Here is a 21,602-nt window from a genome sequence, read left to right as displayed (position 1 = left end):
GGAATCTTTCTCACTTTTGTGGCTTTGGTGAGTCCTCTTAGAGCCTGAATGAGGCCCTGGGCACTGGGGGAGAGTGGGGAGACCCTGGCTGACCTGTGGCTGCTGTGGCCTCAGTGAGGGGAGATCAAATCCTCAAGGACTATTCTCTCCATCCTTCAGCATCTCTCTCACAGCATAAATGCTGGAGAGTATTTATCATGAGTTGTCTATTGGTGGTGTTGTGTTTATATCCAAAATTAGGAATGGGATAGGACTGCTGAGGAATGCCTCTCGAGCTGTTTATTTTCCAGCATCATTCTCATTGCATGGTCATGACGATGGGAAGTTGCCAGCAGCTCATATCCTCAACAACAGCCAAATAACTCAATATTACAACTCACTTAGAAGTTTTTTGACCAATCACACAAAGCAAAAGCATATTGATGGTAGTTCATTCCAACCACTATAAGCACATGTACCTTTGGTTAAAACAGTGCTTACTTATTTCGAATATAACAACTGCTTGAAAGCCTGAAAACACAATGTACAGAGCTTATTAGGCTTAGAATTTCCTAATATCTTCCTCAATATATTTTCTGTAGCTTAGGATGTTATTCCAGCTGAGTGTTAAAACACAGACCATTGTTTTATTTGTCCTAACTAATTCTCATATAACTTTTCCGCTGAGAACTCTTATGGTGGCTGCTTAGCTGTAAATTTTAGTTCTCCTGCTCCTGAGCACTGCCTTTTATAGCTTTCCCAAACCCCCCTGATTTTAAGGATTCCCACATTGTCAAGAAAAAAGTTAGCAACAGATATTTCTGAGGAAAAAAGAGGAAAATGCTACTACAGCCAAGGATCTGGGCCTTACCTTCTGCAGCACACAAGGCTTGCTGAACATCTTCCCACTAGACGTGTACCACGATAACAAGAACGCCTATAGCAGAATCCCCGTAGTCGCCTGCATGCTTCTGCATTGCCTGTTCCCACGGGGAAAGACACACACAAAACAATTAAAGTAATTATCTGAGAGCACAGATTGTGTTTATAGACAGGCTGATGCTCCCTAGTGCTGGTGCATTTCAGGCCAAGAGGAGGGCTCAGCTTCCTCAAGGGTTCAGACCCAATCCCCCCACAGCCACACCTTCAAATGCAATGTGTCTCACCTGGAAGGTCCCTGCCCCCTAAACTGGGGGCACAGCAGAGCAGAGAGTATAAAGGACCAACATGAGGTTGAGGAAGAGCCCTGCCTGTGCCCAGCTGTGTTCCCACCTCTACCTGGACCAGCAGAATTGGCAGGCAGGGATTCCTCACATTCCATGTCCCTGACCCTCAGACCAAGCCAGGATTGTGTTTCCATGGGATCTCTCCACCCCAAATCAGTGTCGATCTGAAAACTCACTCAGGAAAACTCTTTCACCACAATCCTCTGCTGCCTTCTCATCATTCCCACAAACACAGACACTTCCAGGGACACTGAAGTCCCCCTGCAACAGGCTCATACTTTGCCCATTTCTCCTCTTCCCTTCTCACCTGCAGCACCCTGGACCAACAGGAGGATCAGGGGGAAGAGCAGGAACAGGATCTTCATGGCTGCTGCCTCTCCTGGGTCTTCACAGAGCTGCAGAGGGGACACCAAGGTAATGGGGACAGGCAGGACCTTGAGTGGGAAGGATTTCAGAGAGAGATCCCACACTCACCTCAGTGACAAAGGCTCTGGTGTTCAGGCAGCAGCAAAGCCAGCAGGAATGGCTGTGTGCAGATGCCCCTGGGGCCAGGGAATTCTGCAGTGCCCCAAACACGCTGGGTTTATAGCAGTGCTGGAGGGTGGGATAGGCCCCAGCTGCTGCTGGCACAAGTGGCCTGGGCCAACCCGGGAGTGCCCCATGGCTGTGGGGGTGCTGGGGCTGGCCCTGGTCCCTCCCTGCTGCAGAGGCTGAGGGACCTCCTGGGGCTGTTGCAATCAATGTCACCGTTGTCCCCATGCAACACCTCTTGTGACACCCGCGGCACAGCGGCACCGGGCTGGGCTGGAGAGGGATGGGATGGACAAGAGAGGTGGGTTGGTGTTGGGAAGAGGAGAAATGAGGAAATGGTTTCCATCCTTGTGGTCTCTCTTTACTTTGTTCTATACTCAGATTAGGATGTGGAAGATCTGACTGCATAATTCAACCGTGCTTAGCTTTGTATGCAGGGTTTGCCACTCATTTCACACCAACAGTTCTCTTGGGGAATTTGGAAATTAGATGGAGAAAAAAAAATTCCTGCACTCCCTCTTGCCCTTTACTTCCCCCTGTGTGCCCTTGGTAAGTGCTGAGCTCGTTTTCCACACCTGCATCAGTGTGGCTCCAGATGTTCTGGGCCAAGGAGCCCCTGGGCTGGGGGAGCAGCACTTCACTGCAGAGGGAAAGGGAGCTGGAGGGAACAGCCCCAGAGTCAGTGCCAGGACAGGTGACCACAGCTGAAGGAAAGGCCAAGGCAGGTAGGGATGCTCTGAACACCCCTCACCAAATCCTCTACTTCTGGAAAGCAATGTCAGTGCAGACAGTTTTGGGGTCAGACTCTTGTCACAGTTTACAATTGACCAGACCAGAGGAAATGGTTTCAAAAAGCATCAGGGAAGGATTAGACTGGGTATTAGGAAAAATTTCTTTGCAGAAAGGGTACTGGTTGTTTGGGACATGCTGCCCAGAGCAGTGGTGGGGTCACCATTCCTGCAGGGAATTTAAAAGCTGTGTGGATGTGGCACTTGTGCTCATGGTTTAGTGTTGGGGTTGGCAGTCCTGGGGGAATGATTGGATTCAATATTCTAAGAGGTCTTTTCCAACATCTATACTTTTATGGGCCTTATTCTTGAGAGGGAAAGTCACCAGTGAGCCAGGCAGGGTCCCAAGCTGCTCCCAAGCAACCCCTGCAGCAGCAGCAGGACACGCACACACGGCCCAGCCCTGCAATGCCAAAGTGCTCGTCTTTATTCAAGCCGGGAAAAGCAGCCCCTGCCCCAAAGACACCGGGGCTGGCACCACAGGGCTCCAGCCCAGCAGCACCCAGCAGGAGCAGCTGCCACTGCTGCTGCCAACCCTGGGCATGGGACAGGCATGGAGGGCAGGGGACATCAGGAGATGGGGACATCAGCAGTTGGGTCCAGCAGCCAGAAGCGAGGGCCGTGTCCTGCTTTAGAATTTCAGGGTTTCATCCAAAGCGGCTGCAAGAAGAAAGCAGACAAGCACATCACCTGTTGAAACATTTCCCTGCCACTCTCTCCCCTGCCCTTCAATGCCCAGGGTGAGGTGCAGCAAAGTCAGGTTCAGGGGAGATGAGGTGCAGTCCTTAGTGCATCCAGGTTGGACCTGGGCTATCCCAGTGCTGGCAGCCCAGGGCAGATGCAGCAAACCCTTTATCATGTCCTTGGTGCTGGCCAAGGACTATGAAAGCTTTTGACTTTGGTGGCTTTGGTGAGTGTGGAGGCCCTGGCCGACCTGGGGCTGCTGCAGTCTCACTCAGGGAAGCTCAAATCACACAAGGGCTTTTCCCTTCTCTTTTGTGCCTCTTTGACTAAATATAAAAGCATGAGATATTTTATCAGATGCTAGCCTAAAAGAAATTTGTAATAGATCCCTCTGGGGAAAATGCACATAACTCTTCCTTCAGGCAGAGATCTGGTCCTTACCTGATGCAGCACACTTGGACTGATGAACATCTGCCAACAGCTCTGTATGGGTAGCGGCACTTCCCAAAGCTGCAGAATCCCCCTTTGCTCCTGCATGTCAGTATATTTCCTGTTTCCATGGACAAAAGCGCACACAAACCAATTACAGCAGCAGGGATAATGATAATGATAATAATATTTAATAATGATAATAATGATAATGATGATAATGATAATGATAATGATAATGATAATGATAATGATAATGATAATAATAATAATAATAATAATAATAATAATAATAATAAGAAGAAGAAGAAGAAGAAGAAGAAGAATGCACTCAGGTGATGGATAGTTAGTGTCAACTTTGTGCCCCAGGAAATTCCTCCATTCAAACAACCCTGGGGCTCTCAGCCATCTCTGAGAAGGGCAGGAGACTCCCAAACAGGAAGTTCTGGATACAGGCTTGGAGCCTGAAATCTTCCTGACCTACAGAATAAGCCAGGATTCTGTCTCCATGGGATTTCTCCCCCCTAAATTACAGTGGAGTTGGAAGCACATTTGAGAAACCCCTTTGACCTCAGTCCTCCGCCTTCTCAACACGCCCACAAACACGGTCACTTCAAGGGACACTGAATTCCCCCTGAAACAGCCTCACACTTACCCCATCTCCCCTTTTCCCTTCTCACCTGCTGCACCCTGGACCAACAGGAGGATCAGGGGGAAGAGCAGGAACAGGATCTTCATGGCTGCTGCCTCTCCTGGGTCTTCACAGAGCTGCAGAGGGGACACCAAGGCAATAGGGACATGCAGGACCCTGAGTGGGGCAGGAGCCTGTGGCTCTGTGCTTCACCAAACTGCAGAGGGGCTGCTTCCAACCACAGAAGATGGCAGTTCCTCTCCATTTCTCTTTAAATACAATTCTTAGTTTTTTGCCACTCTCCAAACTGTGGTCATGTTTCATGTTCATGTCTTTTGGAAATTGATTGCATCAACTGATATTTGAATTAATTTCCTTGAAGGTTTCCCAAATATCTTTCCTCAGAGATGGGGCAACAGACCTGAGGCCAATGGTTTCCAATCCATTGAAAAGACATGGCCAGTGAAATGTGGGGATAAGAGAGGAAAAATTGCTACTGAAAGTTATGAAACAATCTCTCTTTCAGTCCTTCAGGTTTCACGTATCAAACACATGTCCCAAAAACTTTGCCCAACCAACTCTGCTTCCCTGAAATCAAGAATATTCTCCCAGCTCAGCCTGGCAGTGCCCATCCCCAATTCCAGAGCAATCTCAAGATTCCTGGCAAGGACATTCCCCAGCCCCACGCTTGCTGCCCCTGCCCAGGGCAGCACTGACCCAGGGAGCAGCCAGAGGGCAGGGAAGTGCCCAGAAATAGGAACAGAAATCAACCTTTGCAGCTACTGAAAGCCTGAAATGATGGGAAAGCTCTGTACTGCTGTACACTACAGGAAAAGACTCTCCTTACTTTCCAAGGCAGAGTCCTCATTCCCCCAGCATAGAAGATCCTGGGTTCTTCCTGCAGCATTCCCTGGCACTTTTCCAGACTATCTTGTACTTAGGAAACCTCAGTTTCATCTTCCACACGTTCTGGCGTCTTAGACTCACAGGAAGGCTTTTGTTGTCTTTCCCAAAAAATCTCTGATTGTCAAATTTTACCTCCTAGACACTTCCAGCAGTTTGTACTTTAGGAGATTCTGCTCTGCTGGGCTTTGAGCTGAGACCCTGAGTGGGCAGGATTCAGGAAAGGGACCCCACACTCACCTGCCTGGAGAAGGTCTGGGTGTTCAGGCAGCAGCAAAGCCAGCAGGAATGGCTGTGTGCAGATGCCCCTGGGGCCAGGGAATGCTGCAGTGCCCCAAACACGCTGGGTTTATAGCAGTGCTGGAGGGTGGGACAGGCCCCAGCTGCTGCTGGCACAAGTGGCCTGGGCCAACCCAGGAGTGCCCCATGGCTGTGGGGGTGCTGGGGCTGGCCCTGGTCCCTCCCTGCTGCAGGGGCAGAGGCTGAGGGGCCTCCTGGGGCTGTTGCAATCAATGTCACCATTGTCCCCATGCAACACCTCTTGTGACACCCCTGGCACAGCAGCAATGGGCTGTGGGGCCAGCAGGGAAATCCTTGGGATGGGCACAGGAACTGGTGGGTGCAGGCACCAGCAGCAGTGCAGTCCTGGGGTAGCAGAATCCTTCTTTTGCAGAAGTACCTCTGCATTGATTTGGGTTGGAAGGGACCTAAAAGATCATCTCCCTCCACCCCCAGGCATGGGCAGGACGCCTTCCCCTGTCCCAGGTGCTCCAAGCCCTTTCTAACCTGGCCTTGGACAGTTACAGGGAGGAGGCAGCCACAGATTCTGTGGGCAACCTGTGCGTGGGACTGTCCACCCTCACAGGGAAGGATTTCTTCCCAGTAGCCCATCTAACCCTGCTCCCTGTCTGTGTGAAACCATTCCCTCTTCTCCTGTCCATTTCCTATGTCTCTCCTTCTCTGACTGAAGAACCAATTGGTGTGGGATGTGCAAAACCTCCCAGAACATGAGAAACAACTCTGGACACTGCGAGAACATCTGATCAGACAACAGATCTGTGCACCTGACATTTCAGGGCAATATTCAGGGCTCTCTCTAGTGACTCTTCAGATAAAAGTGAAGAAACGCCAGGATAGATGGCAAGTTCTGTAAACCAGGTGATCCAACAAAACTGTGCCACCTTCAAATGCCAGCCTTACTGAAGTGGCTTTACTGGGAGGGTTTCTTGAAGGGACTCAGAAAAGGTTCTGTTCTATGCCAGAGCAGCAGATTGGTGCTGGCTTCTAGCATGAAAGGTCTGTGTTTGTATCCCTGTCGCTGGATGCGTCCCTGCATGTGTCCCTGTGTCCCTGCATGTGTCCAGCAAACCACAGCCCCACAGGGTCCTTACACAAGGCAGGATGACACAAGGCCCTGGGTTGGGAATCCTTGTTAGAGGTGTCACAAGAGGAAACCAAAGCCTCCTTTTCTCTGGTGGAGAAACAGGAAAAGGAACTTTTGGGCTACCGATGGCTTCAGCCTGGTCTCTGTGCTCTTCACCTGCTGATGCTGCAAGAAGCAGCAGGTAAAATAATAATGAATTGAATAGAATGTATGGAAAAATGGAGGATTTAAGTGATGCTAGAGTGAAACTGTACTGTGGACACTGCGTATCCTATATAGCCATAATACAGATGAAAGAGCACCAAGGAAACCTTTTGGTTGAGGTAATTATTTTATCCCTATCAAGCTCATGAATCACCTGTGAGCTCTCTTTATGTCTGTGTTTTCCGCCATGACATCCCCCTCACCACATCTCTTTAAGGAATGGCTCCTGCTGCAGGTTTTGCAGCTGGGACTGGAGCTGGGACCTTATAACAAAGCTGAGGCTATTTTAGAAATGAGGCTTTGTCACTATGTCCACAGTTCCCAGTGCAGGTATTTCTGACATAGAAGTAGAGTCCCGAGAAAAGAATGATATCTGGGCCTGTAAACACCAGGACAATGTTCCTGTTCCCCAGATGGAGCATCTGCAGGGCAGCCCCACCACAGGCACCCCAGCCAGCCTGGCCCAGCAGGCAGTGCCAGGCTCAGCGTCCCCAAAGCACGGCCAGGCAGGAGCATCCCCAGGGACACAGGCGCTGCTCAGCCCCAGCTCCATGCCCAGGGCCTTCTGCTGCCACCAAGGCAGTGGCAGCCCCAGGGGCAGCAGGCACAGCAGCCCTGCAGCAGCAGCAGGACACGCACACACGGCCCAGCCCTGCAATGCCAAAGTGCTCGTCTTTATTCAAGCCGGGAAAAGCAGCCCCTGCCCCAAAGACACCGGGGCTGGCACCACAGGGCTCCAGCCCAGCAGCACCCAGCAGGAGCAGCTGCCACCGCTGCTGGCAGCCCAGCTGGGCATGGGACAGGCACAGAGGGCAGGGGACATCAGCAGATGGGGACATCAGCAGATGGGTCCAGCAGCCAGAAGCGAGGGCCATGTCTTGCTTGGGAATTTCAGGGTTTCAAATCCAGTTACTGTAAGAATAAACAGACAAGTACATCACCTGTTGTAACATTTCCCTGCCACTCTCTCCCCTGCCCTGCAGTGCCCAGGGTGAGGTGCAGCAGAATCAGGCTCAGGGGAGGACCTTGTGCAGTCCTTAGTGCAGGCAGGTTGGACCTGGGCTATCTCGGTGCTGGCAGCCCTGGTTTCTGGTCTTTACAGATGCAGCAAGACCTGGATCATGTCCCCAGGGCTGCCCAAGGACAGTGAATGTTTCAGTCCTTGGTGGCTTTAATGAGTGTAGTGGCCTTGGCTGTCCTGGGGCTGCTGCAGCCTCGCTCAGGGCAGCTCCAAACCCCTTTAAGGGCTTGTACATTCTCTTTTAGGCCACTCCCACTAATTCTGTGTTAGGAAGATATTTCTAACAGATTACTCAGGGGAAAAAGGAGGAAACTCTTTCTTCAGGCAGGGATAATGTCCTTACATTTTGCAGCATGGACTGTTTCGGGAACATCTTCCAATCGCTTTTGCAGGCGAGCTGCAGGCAAGAAACCTGCAGAATCCTCCCAGGCGCTTGCATCGACCTGCATTCCCTGTATCCATGAAGAAAAGCAGACACAGCTATTACAGCAATAATCCAGGAGAGCAGGGTGTGCTACCAGTCCTGCTGAGAGGCAGGGACTCCTCACATCCCACATCCCTGCCTATTTCCCTGGGATCTCTCCATGCCAACACGGTGTCCAGTTGGAATCTCGAGAAACACTTCTGACCCTGTTACCTTCTCATCATTCCCACAAACACGGTCATTTCCAGGGACACTGAATTCCTCTTCGTGCAGGCTCACACTTTCCCCCTTTTCCCCTCTTCCCCTCTCACCTGCAGCACCTTGGACCAACAGGAGGAGCAGGGGGAAGAGCAGGAGCAGGATCTTCATGGCTGCTGCCTCTCCTGGGTCTTCACAGAACTGCAGAGGGGACACCAAGGCAATGGGGACAGGCAGGACCCCAGGTGGGGCAGGAGCCTGGGCTCTGTGATTCACCAAACCTCAGAGGGGCTGCTTGCAAAGCACAGATGATGATATTTCCTCTACTTTCCTCTTTAAAAGAAATCTGTGGTTTGTGCCATCGTGCCAACCTTGGGAGCATTTTAGAGTGCCTCACTCCCTTGGAAAGCATTTACACAAGTAGATGATTTTAAATTATTTTCTCCAGTCCATTATGTCTTCCATAGACCTTCCCCTAAAAACAGACTGGGGACCAAAGGGCAAGAGTTGCCAATTAAAGCAAAGCACTGGGGGGTGTATATTGTGAAAATCAGAGAACAATATTGTCACAGAAAATGACAGAACTAGACCACTTTTACTCCCTCTGGCTTCATGATTTAAACACAAGCCTCAAACACCCTGACCAATCCCCTCTGCTGCAATGAGATCAGGGAAACCCTCCGAACTCAGCTTGGCACTGTTCATCCCCACCTCCAGAGCATTCCCCGGATTCCCAGCAAGGAAATTTTCCAGCACCAACCCAGGGAGCAGCCAGAGGCCTGGGAAGTTTCTTGTGTCCAGAAATGGGAACAGAAATCAACGTGTGAAATTACTGAAAGCCTGAAATTATGAGAAAGCTCTCTACTGCTGAGGGAAAAGACTCTCTTTACTTTCCAAGGGAAAGCCCTCATTCCCCCAGCAAAGAAGGTCCTGGGTCCATCCTGCAGCATCAAGGCACTTTTCCAGACTATCCTGTACTTTGGAAACCTCAGTTTCACCTTCCACATCTTCTTAGACTCACAAGAAGGCTTTTGTTGTCTTTCACCAAAAAATTGCTGATGACCCCTAGACACTTCCAGCAGTTTGTACTTCAGGAGATTCTGCTCTGCTGGGCTTTGAGCTGAGACCCTGAGTGGGCAGGATTCCAGGGAAAGACCCCACACTCACCGGCCTGGAGAAGGTCTGGGTGTTCAGGGAGCAGCAAAGCCAGCAGGAATGGCTGTGTGCAGATGCCCCTGGGGCCAGGGAATGCTGCAGTGCCCCAAACACACTGGGTTTATAGCAGTGCTGGAGGGTGGGACAGGCCCCAGCTGCTGCTGGCACAAGTGACCTGGGCCAACCCGGGAGTGCCCCATGGCTGTGGGGGTGCTGGGGCTGGCCCTGGTCCCTCCCTGCTGCAGGGGCAGAGGCTGAGGGGCCTCCTGGGGCTGTTGCAATCAATGTCACCGTTGTCCCCATGCAACACCTCTTGTGACACACGCGGCACAGCAGCACCAGGCTGGGCAGGAGAGGAATGGGATGGACAAGAGAGGTGGGTTGATGTTGGGAAGAGCAAAAATGAGGAAAACATTTCCTTCTTTGTGTCTTCTCATTTTATCAATTCTATAAACACCCAGAGTGGGATGTGGGAGATGGGACTGAATATTGCAATCGTGCTCAGCTTTGTAGGGTAAAAGATTTACCTCCCATTTCACCTCAACAGCCTTCTCTGGGCAGTTTGGACAGAAGATGGATAAAATAAAATTCAGGGTTAACAGAGGGGAAGGAAAGGCCACAGAAGGCAGGGAGGATCGGAAAATTGCCCACCAAATTGTCCAGATCTGTATAGCTGTGGCAGGGAAGCTTTTTGGGGTTTGTCTCTTCTCCCTGCTCATAACTGACAGAAGCTGAGGAAATGGTCTTGGTTGTACTGAGGAAGGCTTAGATTGGAAATTGGAATTCAGTACCTTCACTGAGAAGGCAGTCGAGCACTGGCACAGGAGGGCTCGGACACTGATGGAGTCCCCATCCCTGGAGGGGTTTCAAAGCCATGTAGGTGTGGCACTAGTGGCACTTGATCAGTGTTGGGCTTGGCAGTGCTGGGGGAATGATTGGTCTTGATGGTCTTAGAGGGCTATCCCAACATTAAGGATTCTGTGATTCTCTGGTTCTTTTCAACTTCAGTGAAACAAGCAGAGGCCCTCATTTCCCCCTGACACAGGAGTACATGGACACACACATGTATTGAAGCACTCAGGGAATCAAATGCCTGAGGTTTGTTTTGCAGACAGGGAGAGACCCCTGCCTTTGATGGAGCAGAGCATTGCCTCCCTAGACTTCCCCGAATGGGCAGAGAGGAGCAGAGAACACGTTTATTCCCTGTGGGGAAACAAATTCAGACATTTGGAGGCCATGGTCCATTGGAGTCATTTCCCAGCTCACCCAGACCAGGAGCTGCACAGCCACCTCCTCCCGCTCCTGTTTGCTGGGATGGGGTGTGGAGCAGCACAGACACAGCAGGGAGGGCTGTGGTGCTGGAACAGGACAAGGAGGAGCAGCAGGGACAGCTCCTGTGAGTCACCACGGCCATGCCCACTCCAGGGACACAGCCCCCAGCACAGCTCTGCACATAGGCCCATAGCTCTTATGGATATTTGGGACTGGTAGGACCAGCACAGGGATCCCAATTCCCCAGAGGGAGCATCTGCAGGGCAGCCCCACCACAGGCACCCCAGCCAGCCTGGCCCAGCAGGCAGTGCCAGGCTCAGCGTCCCCAAAGCACGGCCAGGCAGGAGCATCCCCAGGGACACAGGCGCTGCTCAGCCCCAGCTCCATGCCCAGGGCCTTCTGCTGCCACCAAGGCAGGGGCAGCCCCAGGGGCAGCAGGCACAGCAGCCCTGCAGCAGCAGCAGGACACGCACACACGGCCCAGCCCTGCAATGCCAAAGTGCTCGTCTTTATTCAAGCCAGGAAAAGCAGCCCCTGCCCCAAAGACACCGGGGCTGGCACCACAGGGCTCCAGCCCAGCAGCACCCAGCAGGAGCAGCTGCCACTGCTGCTGGCAGCCCAGCTGGGCATGGGACAGCAAGGAGGGCAGGGGACATCAGGAGGTGATTTTCAGAAGCCAGAAGCGAAGGGGATGTCCTTCTCAGGAATTTCAGGGTTTTAACCCCACATACTGTAAGAAGAAAACAGACAAGCACATCACCTGTTGAAACATTTCCCTGCCACTCTCTGCCCTGCCCTGCAATGCCCAGGGTGAGGTGCAGCAGAGTCAGGCTCAGGGGAGGACCTTGTGCAGCCCTTAGTGCAGGCAGGTTGGACCTGGGCTATCTCAGTGCTGGCAGCCCTGGCTCCGGGGCTGTGCAGGTGAAGGAAAACCTGGATCATGTCCTTGGTGCTGCCCAAGGACATTGACTGCTTCAGTCATTGGTGGCTTTGGTGAGTGGGGAGCCCCTGGCTCTCCTCGGGCTCCTGCAGCCCCACTCAGGGAAGCCCCAAAACCCACAAGGGAATTTTCCTTCTCATTTGGGCCCCTTCGACTAATTAGAAAAACAGGAGAGATTTTTTTTTCAGGTGTTGGCTAGAATGAAATTTGTAATAGAGGCCTCTGGGGGACAAAGGAGGAATCTCTTCCTTCAGGTAGAGATCTGGTCCTTACCTCTTGCAGCACACTTTGAACGTTGAACATCTCCCAACAGGGGTTGTGGGGTAGCGGCAACCCCCAAAGGTGCAGAATCCCCCTCTGCGCCTACATGCATTTTCATTTCCTGCTCCCATGGACAAAACCAGACACACACCAATTACAGCAATAATAATATAATAATAAAAACAATATTGATACAGTCAGCTCATGGATAAGAAGAGACACCTTTGTGCCTCAGGAAATTCTCCCATCTAAACCATCCTCCATCCTCCAGGGGCTCCCTGCCAACCCGATGCCGGGCAAGAGACTCCCAAGCAAGAATAGCAGTGTGCTGGCTTAGAGCCCAAAATCTCCCTGACCTACAGATCAAGGCAGGATTCTGTCTCCATGGGATTTCTCCCCCCTAAATTGTTGTTGAGTTGGAAACGCATTTGAGAAACCCCTTTGACTTCAGTCCTTTGTTACCTTCTCATCATTCCCACAAACATGGTCACTTCCAGGGACACTGAATTAACCCTCATGCAGGCTCACACTTCCCCCCTTCTCCCCTCTTCCCTTCTCACCTGCTGCACCCTGGACCAGCAGGAGGATCAGGGGGAAGAGCAGGAACAGGATCTTCATGGCTGCTGCTCCTCCTGGGACTTCACAGAGCTGCAGAGGGGACACCAAGACAATGGGGACAGGCAGGACCATGAGTGGGGCAGAAACCTGGGCTCCTGGTGGTTCACCAAACTGCAGAGGGGCTGCTCCCAACCACAGCAGATGATATTTCCTCTCCATTTCTCTTTAGATACAATTCTTCATTTTGTGCCACTCTCCAAACTTTGGGCATGTTCCATGTCTCTGTTACATGTCTTTGGGAGTGTTTCATGTTTCACATCTTTTGGAAATTGATTACCTCAATTGATTTTTTTGTCACCCTGGGTTTTTGAGATTTCTAGAAAAGCCTTCTGATATTGACATTCTTGTAAAGAACTTTCCCACACACTTTCCTGTAAACAACTCATAATTTACATTCTTGTGAAAAACGGACACTGTTGACGGACTGTTGGTTAAGCCAGTGTCTGTGGAGAGGTGGCACTGTCATCCTCCAATCCACTGTTACCTTTGTAAAACTATAAATTATGGAGTCAGAGAATAAACGCCCTCTTTTCCTTCTCACCTGGAGAACGGTGCGTGTGTGCGTTCTTTCGTGTCCTACAGCGACATTTTTGAAGTAAGTTCCTTGAAGATTTTCCAAAGACCTTTCCCCAAACAAGGGGCAAAAGACCTGAGGCCAAAGGTTTCCAATCAATTGAAAAGACATGGCCAATGAAATGTGGGGCATAAAATGCTACTGAAAAGACTGGAACAAGCTCTTTTTCAGTCCTTCAGGTTTCACGTATCAAACACATGCCCCAAAAACTCTGCCCAACCAACTCTGCTTCCCTGGGAGCAAAAATATTCTCCCAGCTCAGCCTGGCAGTGCCCATCCCCAATTCCAAAGCATTCTCAGGATTCCTGGCAAGGACATTCCCCAGCCCCACACTTGCTGCCCCTGCCCAGGGCAGCACTGACCCAGGGAGCAGCCAGAGGGCAGGGAAGTGCCCAGAAATGGGAACAGAAACCAACCTTTGCAGCTACTGAAAGCCTGAAATGATGGGAAAGCTCTGTACTGCTGAGGAAAAAGACTCTCCTTACTTTCCAAGGGAAAGCCCTCATTCCCACAGCAAAGAAGACCAGGGTTCCTCCTGAAGCATCAAGGCATTTTCCAGACTATCTTGTACTTAGGAAACCTCAGTTTCACCTTCCACACGTTCTGGCCTCTTAGACGCACAGGAAGGCTTTTGTTGTCTTTCCCAAAAAATCACTGATTGTCAAATTTTACACCCAGGTTCTTCCAGCAGTTTGTCCTTTAGGAGATGCTGCTCTGCTGGGCTTTGAGCTGAAACCCTGAGTGGGCAGGATTCAGGAAAGGGACCCCACACTCACCTGCCTGGAGAAGGTCTGGGTGTTCAGGCAGCAGCAAAGCCAGCAGGAATGGCTGTGTGCAGATGCCCCTGGGGCCAGGGAATGCTGCAGTGCCCCAAACACGCTGGGTTTATAGCAGTGCTGGAGGGTGGGACAGGCCCCAGTTGCTGCTGGCACAAGTGGCCTGGGCCAATCCAGGAGTGCCCCATGGGTGTGGGGGTGCTGGGGCTGGCCCTGGTCCCTCCCTGCTGCAGGGGCAGAGGCTGAGGGGCCTCGTGGGGCTGTTGCAATCAATGTCACCGTTGTCCCCATGCAACACCTCTTGTGACACCCCTCGCACAGCAGCAATGGGCTGTGGGGCCAGCAGGGAAATCCTTGGGATAGGCAAAGGAACTGGTTGGTGAAGACACCAGGGACATGTGGGACTGGCAGGACCAGCACAGGGATCCCAATTCCCCAGAGGGAGCATCTGCAGGGCAGCCCCACCACAGGCACCCCAGCCAGCCTGGCCCAGCAGGCAGTGCCAGGCTCAGCGTCCCCAAAGCACGGCCAGGCAGGAGCATCCCCAGGGACACAGGCGCTGCTCAGCCCCAGCTCCATGCCCAGGGCCTTCTGCTGCCACCAAGGCAGGGGCAGCCCCAGGGGCAGCAGGCACAGCAGCCCTGCAGCAGCAGCAGGACATGCACACACGGCCCAGCCCTGCAATGCCAAAGTGCTCGTCTTTATTCAAGCCGGGAAAAGCAGCCCCTGCCCCAAAGACACCGGGGCTGGCACCACAGGGCTCCAGCCCAGCAGCACCCAGCAGGAGCAGCTGCCACTGCTGCTGGCAGCCCAGCTGGTCATGGGACAGGCACGGAGGGCAGGGGACATCAGCAGATGGGACATCAGCAGATGGGACATCAGGAGGTGATTTCCAGGAGCCAGAAGCGAGGGGATGTCTTGCTTGGGAATTTCAGGGTCTCAACCCCAAATACTGTAAGAAGAGAGGAAACAAGCACATCACCTGGTGTAGCTGTTCTTGCTCCTCTTTATCTATTCCTCCTGCAAGGAAAACGAGCACAGGAAGATAACACTCAGCCTACAGAGGCCAACTCCAGCTGTTGCAGATATCAAGAGTGGGATCCTGTGCCTCTCACTATTGCACCAACAGCCTTCCCATTTGGGCAACTGAGCCTTCCAATTGGGCAACAAAACAACAATTGCCAGTGAGTAAACTTTGTGGGGCTAAAGGAGTGTAGGGTACTACTGGTGTACTTGGGGCTACTTCAGCCCTACTCAGGTCAGGTCCAAACCCAAAAATCTTTTCCTTTCCTTCCTTGGCTTTTGCCTCTGAGCATGAATGCATGAAGGTGTGAAGTAGGAGGAGGTTGAAAGACAATAATAACTTTATCCATGAGCAGGAGGAAACCCTTTCCAGAACTTACAGTTTGCAGCAGTGACTCAGTGTTGAACAAACTCCCACGTATTTATAGGGGAAACGACAGCCCCCCAGAGCACAAAATCCTCCTCGTCGGATGCACTTGTCACGTTTGCCTGCTGCCAGGGAAAATCATGCACAGGGAAATAGTTAAAACAGCAGCCTGGGAGAAGAGTGTGTGACTGCACTTTTTCCTCTTCCCCTCTTACCTGCAGCAACTGGGACCAACAGGAGGAACAAGGGGAGGAGCAGGAACAGGATTCTCATGGCTGATGCTTCTCACAGGACTTCACAGAGTTGCAGAGTGCACACACCAAAGGGCCTGGACATTACAGCACACACTAAAGTTCTAAATTGCAGAGGGACTGTCACAAATGGCCTGTTCCAACAGTGGATCTCAGGGGCTTTAGGATTTCCTGGGAGCAGCTGGGGAAGTGCTGGACTGTTGGGCAATTTCCATCACCTTATTCTCTATGAATTCTCTTAAGGGACATGTGGGACAAGTAATGCCTGATTCTTGCACTAGCAGCCAAATCAGAATTCCAAGACTAGTGGAAAACAAGCAGAATATTAACCCTTGGAAGCTCTGCTCCCTCAGGCCAATCCAACACTTCTGTCTGGAGGAGAAATACATATTTCTGCTGAGATAGAGCCAAGGGTGGAACAAGAAAGATTTTAAAATGCAGCTATCAGATGAAACGTGTTGCTGCTGCCTTTATTCTCACAATTCTGCCTCTCCTTCTCCAAGAGACAAAGCAGAGTTGGTCTGTCAGATGGGGCTCATGTCAGCACTCAACACAAAGCCAACAGTCAAACAAGAATTGGGAACTGACCTGGGTTGTGGAGTTGAGGAAAATTCATGTCCCTGGAGATGTCCAGCACTGCCTATCACTATGGTCAATAGAAACATGGAATAGTTTGGGATGAAGGGACCCCTTATAGCAACTTTAATTCCAATTTTAAAATGAGCAGGTTCAGCTACATCACAGAACCGTAGTGTGGTTGTGGACAAAAAATCCTTCCATGTTAATAGAAGCTGGAAAGAATGGAAAGCATCTGTACTGCTGCTTGAATAGCATCTCCCTACTTTATCCAGAAAAGTCTTCAGGTACCCCAGAAAAAGAAGCCTCAGAGAACTTCCTCCAGCCCCAAGACACATTCCAAGTCCCAGATGAAGGCAGGAAACCCAGGTTTACTTCCAGCATATTCTGGGCTCTGATAATCACTTGACTCATAGAGAAAATTTGTATTCTTTCTTAAAAAAGCTCAAGTGACCTCCAATGCTCACATGGACACTTGCAACAGTTTGTAAATAACAGAGTGTCAGGAGAAGAGAGGCATAATGGGCAGCTGTCCTCAAGAGACCCCACAGCCACCTACCTGATGAGGATCTTGGTGCTCAAGCTGCAACAGGAATGGCTGTGTGCAGATGGCCTTAGGGCCAGGGAATGCTGCAGTGCCCCAAACACGCTGGGTTTATAGCAGTGCTGGAGGGTGGGACAGGCCCCAGCTGCTACTGGCACAAGTGGCCTGGGCCAACCCGGGAGTGCCCCATGGCTGTGGGGGTGCTGGGGCTGGCCCTGGTCCCTCCCTGCTGCAGGGGCAGAGGCTGAGGTGCCTCCTGGGGCTGTTGCAATCAATGTCACCGTTGTCCCCATGCAACACCTCTTGTGACACCCGCAGCACAGCGGCACCAGGCTGTGGGGCCAGCAGGGAAATCCTTGGGATGGGCACAGGAACTGGGGGGTGCAGATACCAGGGACATCTGGGACTGGTAGGACCAGCACAGGGATCCCAATTCCCCAGTGGGAGCATCTGCAGGGCAGCCCCACCACAGGCACCCCAGCCAGCCTGGCCCAGCAGGCAGTGCCAGGCTCAGCGTCCCCAAAGCACGGCCAGGCAGGAGCATCCCCAGGGACACAGGCGCTGCTCAGCCCCAGCTCCATGCCCAGGGCCTTCTGCTGCCACCAAGGCAGGGACAGCCCCAGGGGCAGCAGGCACAGCAGCCCTGCAGCAGCAGCAGGACACGCACACACGGCCCAGCCCTGCAATGCCAAAGTGCTCGTCTTTATTCAAGCCGGGAAAAGCAGCCCCTGCCCCAAAGACACCGGGGCTGGCACCACAGGGCTCCAGCCCAGCAGCACCCAGCAGGAGCAGCTGCCACTGCTGCTGGCAGCCCAGCTGGGCACGGGACAGGCACGGAGGGAAGGGGACATCAGCAGATGGGGACATCAGCAGATGGGACATCAGGAGATGGGGACATCAACTGATTGGACAGGAGCAGATGGGTCCAGGAGCCAGAAGTGTGGGCCATGTCCTGCTTGAGAATTTCAGGGTTTCATCCCCAGACACTGTAAGAAGAAAAGAGACAGGCACATCACCTGGTGTAACTTTCCCTGCCACTCTCTGCCCTGCCCTGCAATGCCCAGGGTGAGGTGCAGCAGAGTCAGGCTCAGGGGAGGACCTTGTGCAGTCCTTAGTGCAGCCAGGTTGGACCTGGGCAATCTCAGTGCTGGCAGCCCCGGCTCCAGGGCTGTGCAGATGCAGGCAGACCTGGATCATGTCCCCAGTGCTGCCCAAGGATGGGGAATGTTTCCCTCTTTGATGGCTTTGGTGAGTGGGGAGACCCTGGCTGACCTGGGGGGTGCTGCAGCCCCTCTCAGGGCAGTTGCAAGCACCTTCCCTTCTTTCCATTCAGCCCTGCCCTCAATCCTGAAGGGCCCTGAACCTTTAGCTACTTGGAGCCCCTAAACACCTTCTGCCATGACAGTAGCTTTTGTAATTCCAAAACGTACCTTTTGCAGCAATAGAAGAACCTGGAACATTTTCCTTTGATGACAAAGGGGTACTTGCAATTCAAAAATCCACAGTACCCATTTTCTCTCAGACACTGGTTCTTGTTTGTTGGTGCCAAGAAAGATCCTGATCAGTGAAACAGGTCAAAGTGAGTGGGGTATAAAAGCCAAAAATGTCTCTGGTTCCAGAGCAGCTGCTGCTGGCTCTGACTCACAGCTTTTTATGGGAACTGAGCAACAAACCCAACATCCTAAACTCTCCAGTCAGAGCTCATTTTTTCTACAGCAACATGTCCATGTGGGGAAACTCAGCAGGAAAGATCAGCATGAGCGAGAGGAGTTGCTGTGCTGGATCCTCAGCTGCCCAGACCTTCCTCACAGCAAGTCCCTCCCAAATGTTATAAACACCTGAGAACTGTGGTTGCTTACCAGGACCTGGAAAAGCCCTCTGGTGGGGGTTTCCACCTCAGCCATCTCCCCTCTGTCCCTCTCACCTGCAGCACTGTGCACCAGCAGGAGGAACAAGGGGAAGAGCAGGTAGAGGATCCGCATGGCTGATGCCTGTCCTGGGTCTTCTCGGGGCTGCAGAGGGAGCACAGCAAGAACCAAAGCAGGGTCAAGGATTTAGGGGAATCCTTGTGCCTGGAGAGGCCAAGCTAAATGTAGACTAATCCAAGTCTTGTCCATTCCCAAGGCCAGCCCAAAGCTTGCTGCCCAAACACCCTGCACAATCCCCTCTGCTTTCCTGAAGTCAGGAAAGTCTTTCCAGCTGCACTGGCAAGTATCCATGCTCAACTCCAGGGCATTCCCCAGATTCCCAGCCTGCCCCTCCCCATCCCTGTGCAGCACTGACCCAGGAAGGAGCAAGAGGGCAGGGAAGTGCCTTGGTGGGCTGGAAGTGGCTCCCCAGTGACCTACCTGAGAAAGGTGTTGGTTCAGAGCACACCAAGGTCTGTCTGTGACAAACCAAGCTGGAATCCCTTGGGTGAAGAGTCCAGCTCAGGGAGTGTCCCTGTGCCCCAAACACGCCGGTTTTTCCCTGTTTCCAGGGGGTGGGGCAGAGCCTTCCTGCTGCTGGCACAAGTGGCCTGGGCCAACCCGGGAGTGCCCCATGGCTGTGGGGGTGCTGGGGCTGGCCCTGGTCCCTCCCTGCTGCAGGGGCAGAGGCTGAGGGGCCTCCTGGGGCTGTTGCAATCAATGTCACCGTTGTCCCCATGCAACACCTCTTGTGACACCCCTGGCACAGCGGCACCGGGCTGTGGGGCCAGCAGGGAAATCCTCGGGATGGGCACAGGAACTGGTGGGTTCAGGCACCAGCAGTGAAGTCCTGGAGGACCAGAATCCTTCTTTTGCAGAAGTACCTCTGCAATGATTTGGGTTGGAAGGGACCTGAAAGATCACCTCCTTCCACCCCCGGTCATGGGCAGGGACGCCTTCCACTGTCCCAGGGTGCTCCAAGCCCTTTCTAACCTGGCCTTGGACAGTTACAGGGAGGAGGCAGCCACAGATTCTGTGGGCAACCTGTGCGTGGGACTGTCCACCCTCACAGGGAAGCATTTCTTCCCAATATCCCATCTAACACTGCTCCCTGTCCATTTGAATTCATTCCCTCTTCTCCTGTCCGTTTCCTATGCTTCTTCTCCTCTGATTGAAGAACCAAATGGCATGGGATGTAGAAAAACACAAAATATGAAAAAAAACTCTGGACACTGCAAGAACATCTGATCAGACAACAGATCTGTGCACCTGCCATGTCAGGGGATAAGCAGGGTTCTATCTAAGTGGATCTTCTGAAGAAGTGAGCAACACCAGGAGAGATGACAAGTTCTGTAAACCAGGTGATCCAACAAAACTGTGCCTCCTTCTAATGCCAACCAAACTGAAGAAATACAAGCTGGATGCAGCCATCACTTGTGAATCCAGTGAGTTTGATGCCAGCCATGCCACTGGGAGAAGTGACAGTCCTTGCCAGGCAGGAGGGTCTGTGCCATGTGCCCAAGTTGGCAGCTCCTTCTCCAGGTGTTTGGCAGGGCAATCTGGTCCCCCCAAACTACAAGGAGCGAGGGGCTGGGGATTTCCAAGCAGAACATCTTGGCATTTTCTGCTTCACAACTCTGAGATGTGAAGTCACAGTGACAAGGTGACAATCATAAAAAATGTGGGAGAGGGATTCTGGTTGCTCAGCAGAAGCAGAGGCACCGCCTCTGGATATGGGGCACAACATCACTGATGGTGGGATCACTGGGAGGGCTTCTTGAAGGGACTCAGAAAAGGTTCAACTCTGAGCCAGAGCAGCAGATTGGTGCTGGCTTCCAGTGAGCAGGGTCTGTGTCTGTGTCCCTGCATGTGTCCAGCAAACCACAGCCCCACAGGGTCCTTACAAAAGGCAGGATGACACAAAGCTCTGGGTTGGGAATCCTTGTCAGACATGTCACAAGAGGAAACCAAAGTCTCTTTTTCTTTCGTGCAGGGGAAAGAAAAGGAAAAGGAACTTTTGGGCTACTGGTGACTCCAGCCTGGCCTCTGTGGTCTTTCCCTCCTGATGCTACAGGCAACAGCAGGAAAAATAATAAAAATTGAATGCATGTAAAAATGGAGGATTTGGGTGATGCTGCCATGAAGTTGTGCTATGGATACTGAGTATTCCATACAGAAATAATGCAGATGAAAGAGGAAAAGGAAACCTTTTGGTTCAGGGATTTAATTTATACCCATGAAGCTCATGAGTCCCATGTGAGTGGCTGTGCCATGCTCCCTGAGGTTCTTCACTGCCATCCTTTTAAGGAATGGCTCCTGCTTCAGGTTTTGCTGCTGGGACTGGAGCTGGGAGCTTATAACAAAGCTGACGCTATTTTAGGGAAGAGGCTTTGCCGATATGTCCACAGTTCCCAGTGCAGGTATTTCTGACATAGAAGTAGAGTCTGGAGAACAGAATGATGCCTGGGCCTGTAAACACCAGGACAATGTTCCTGTTCCCCAGATGGAGCATCTGCAGGGCAGCCCCAGCACAGGCACCCCAGCCAGCCTGGCCCAGCAGGCAGTGCCAGGCTCAGCGTCCCCAAAGCATGGCCAGGCAGGAGCATCCCCAGGGACACAGGCGCTGCTCAGCCCCAGCTCCATGCCCAGGGCCTTCTGCTGCCACCAAGGCAGGGGCAGCCCCAGGGGCAGCAGGCACAGCAGCCCTGCAGCAGCAGCAGGACACGCACACACGGCCCAGCCCTGCAATGCCAAAGTGCTCGTCTTTATTCAAGCCGGGAAAAGCAGCCCCTGCCCCAAAGACACCGGGGCTGGCACCACAGGGCTCCAGCCCAGCAGCACCCAGCAGGAGCAGCTGCCACTGCTGCTGGCAGCCCAGCTGGGCATGGGACAGGCACAAAGGGCAGGGGACATCAGCAGATGGGCACATCAGCACA

At 52.5% G+C, this 21,602-nt stretch overlaps 1 long non-coding RNA gene across 1 annotated transcript; it reads right to left on the bottom strand.

Annotated features, from left to right (window-relative positions):
• Positions 1-11,446: 11,446 nt before the first annotated feature.
• Positions 11,447-14,072, bottom strand: LOC311152529. Its single transcript, XR_014616083.1, has 4 exons — positions 13,999-14,072; positions 12,591-12,678; positions 12,043-12,151; positions 11,447-11,559 (listed from the first exon to the last, which is right to left on the bottom strand). It is a non-coding gene; the product is annotated as an uncharacterized lncRNA (long non-coding RNA).
• Positions 14,073-21,602: the final 7,530 nt, after the last annotated feature.

The sequence above is a fragment of the Fringilla coelebs genome (assembly GCF_963513975.1).
Source record: "Fringilla coelebs genome assembly, chromosome: 3".
NCBI classification, from domain to species: domain Eukaryota; kingdom Metazoa; phylum Chordata; class Aves; order Passeriformes; family Fringillidae; genus Fringilla; species Fringilla coelebs.
The sequence above is the reverse complement of the archived record's forward strand: the minus strand, read 5'-3'. Positions and strand labels throughout refer to the sequence as shown.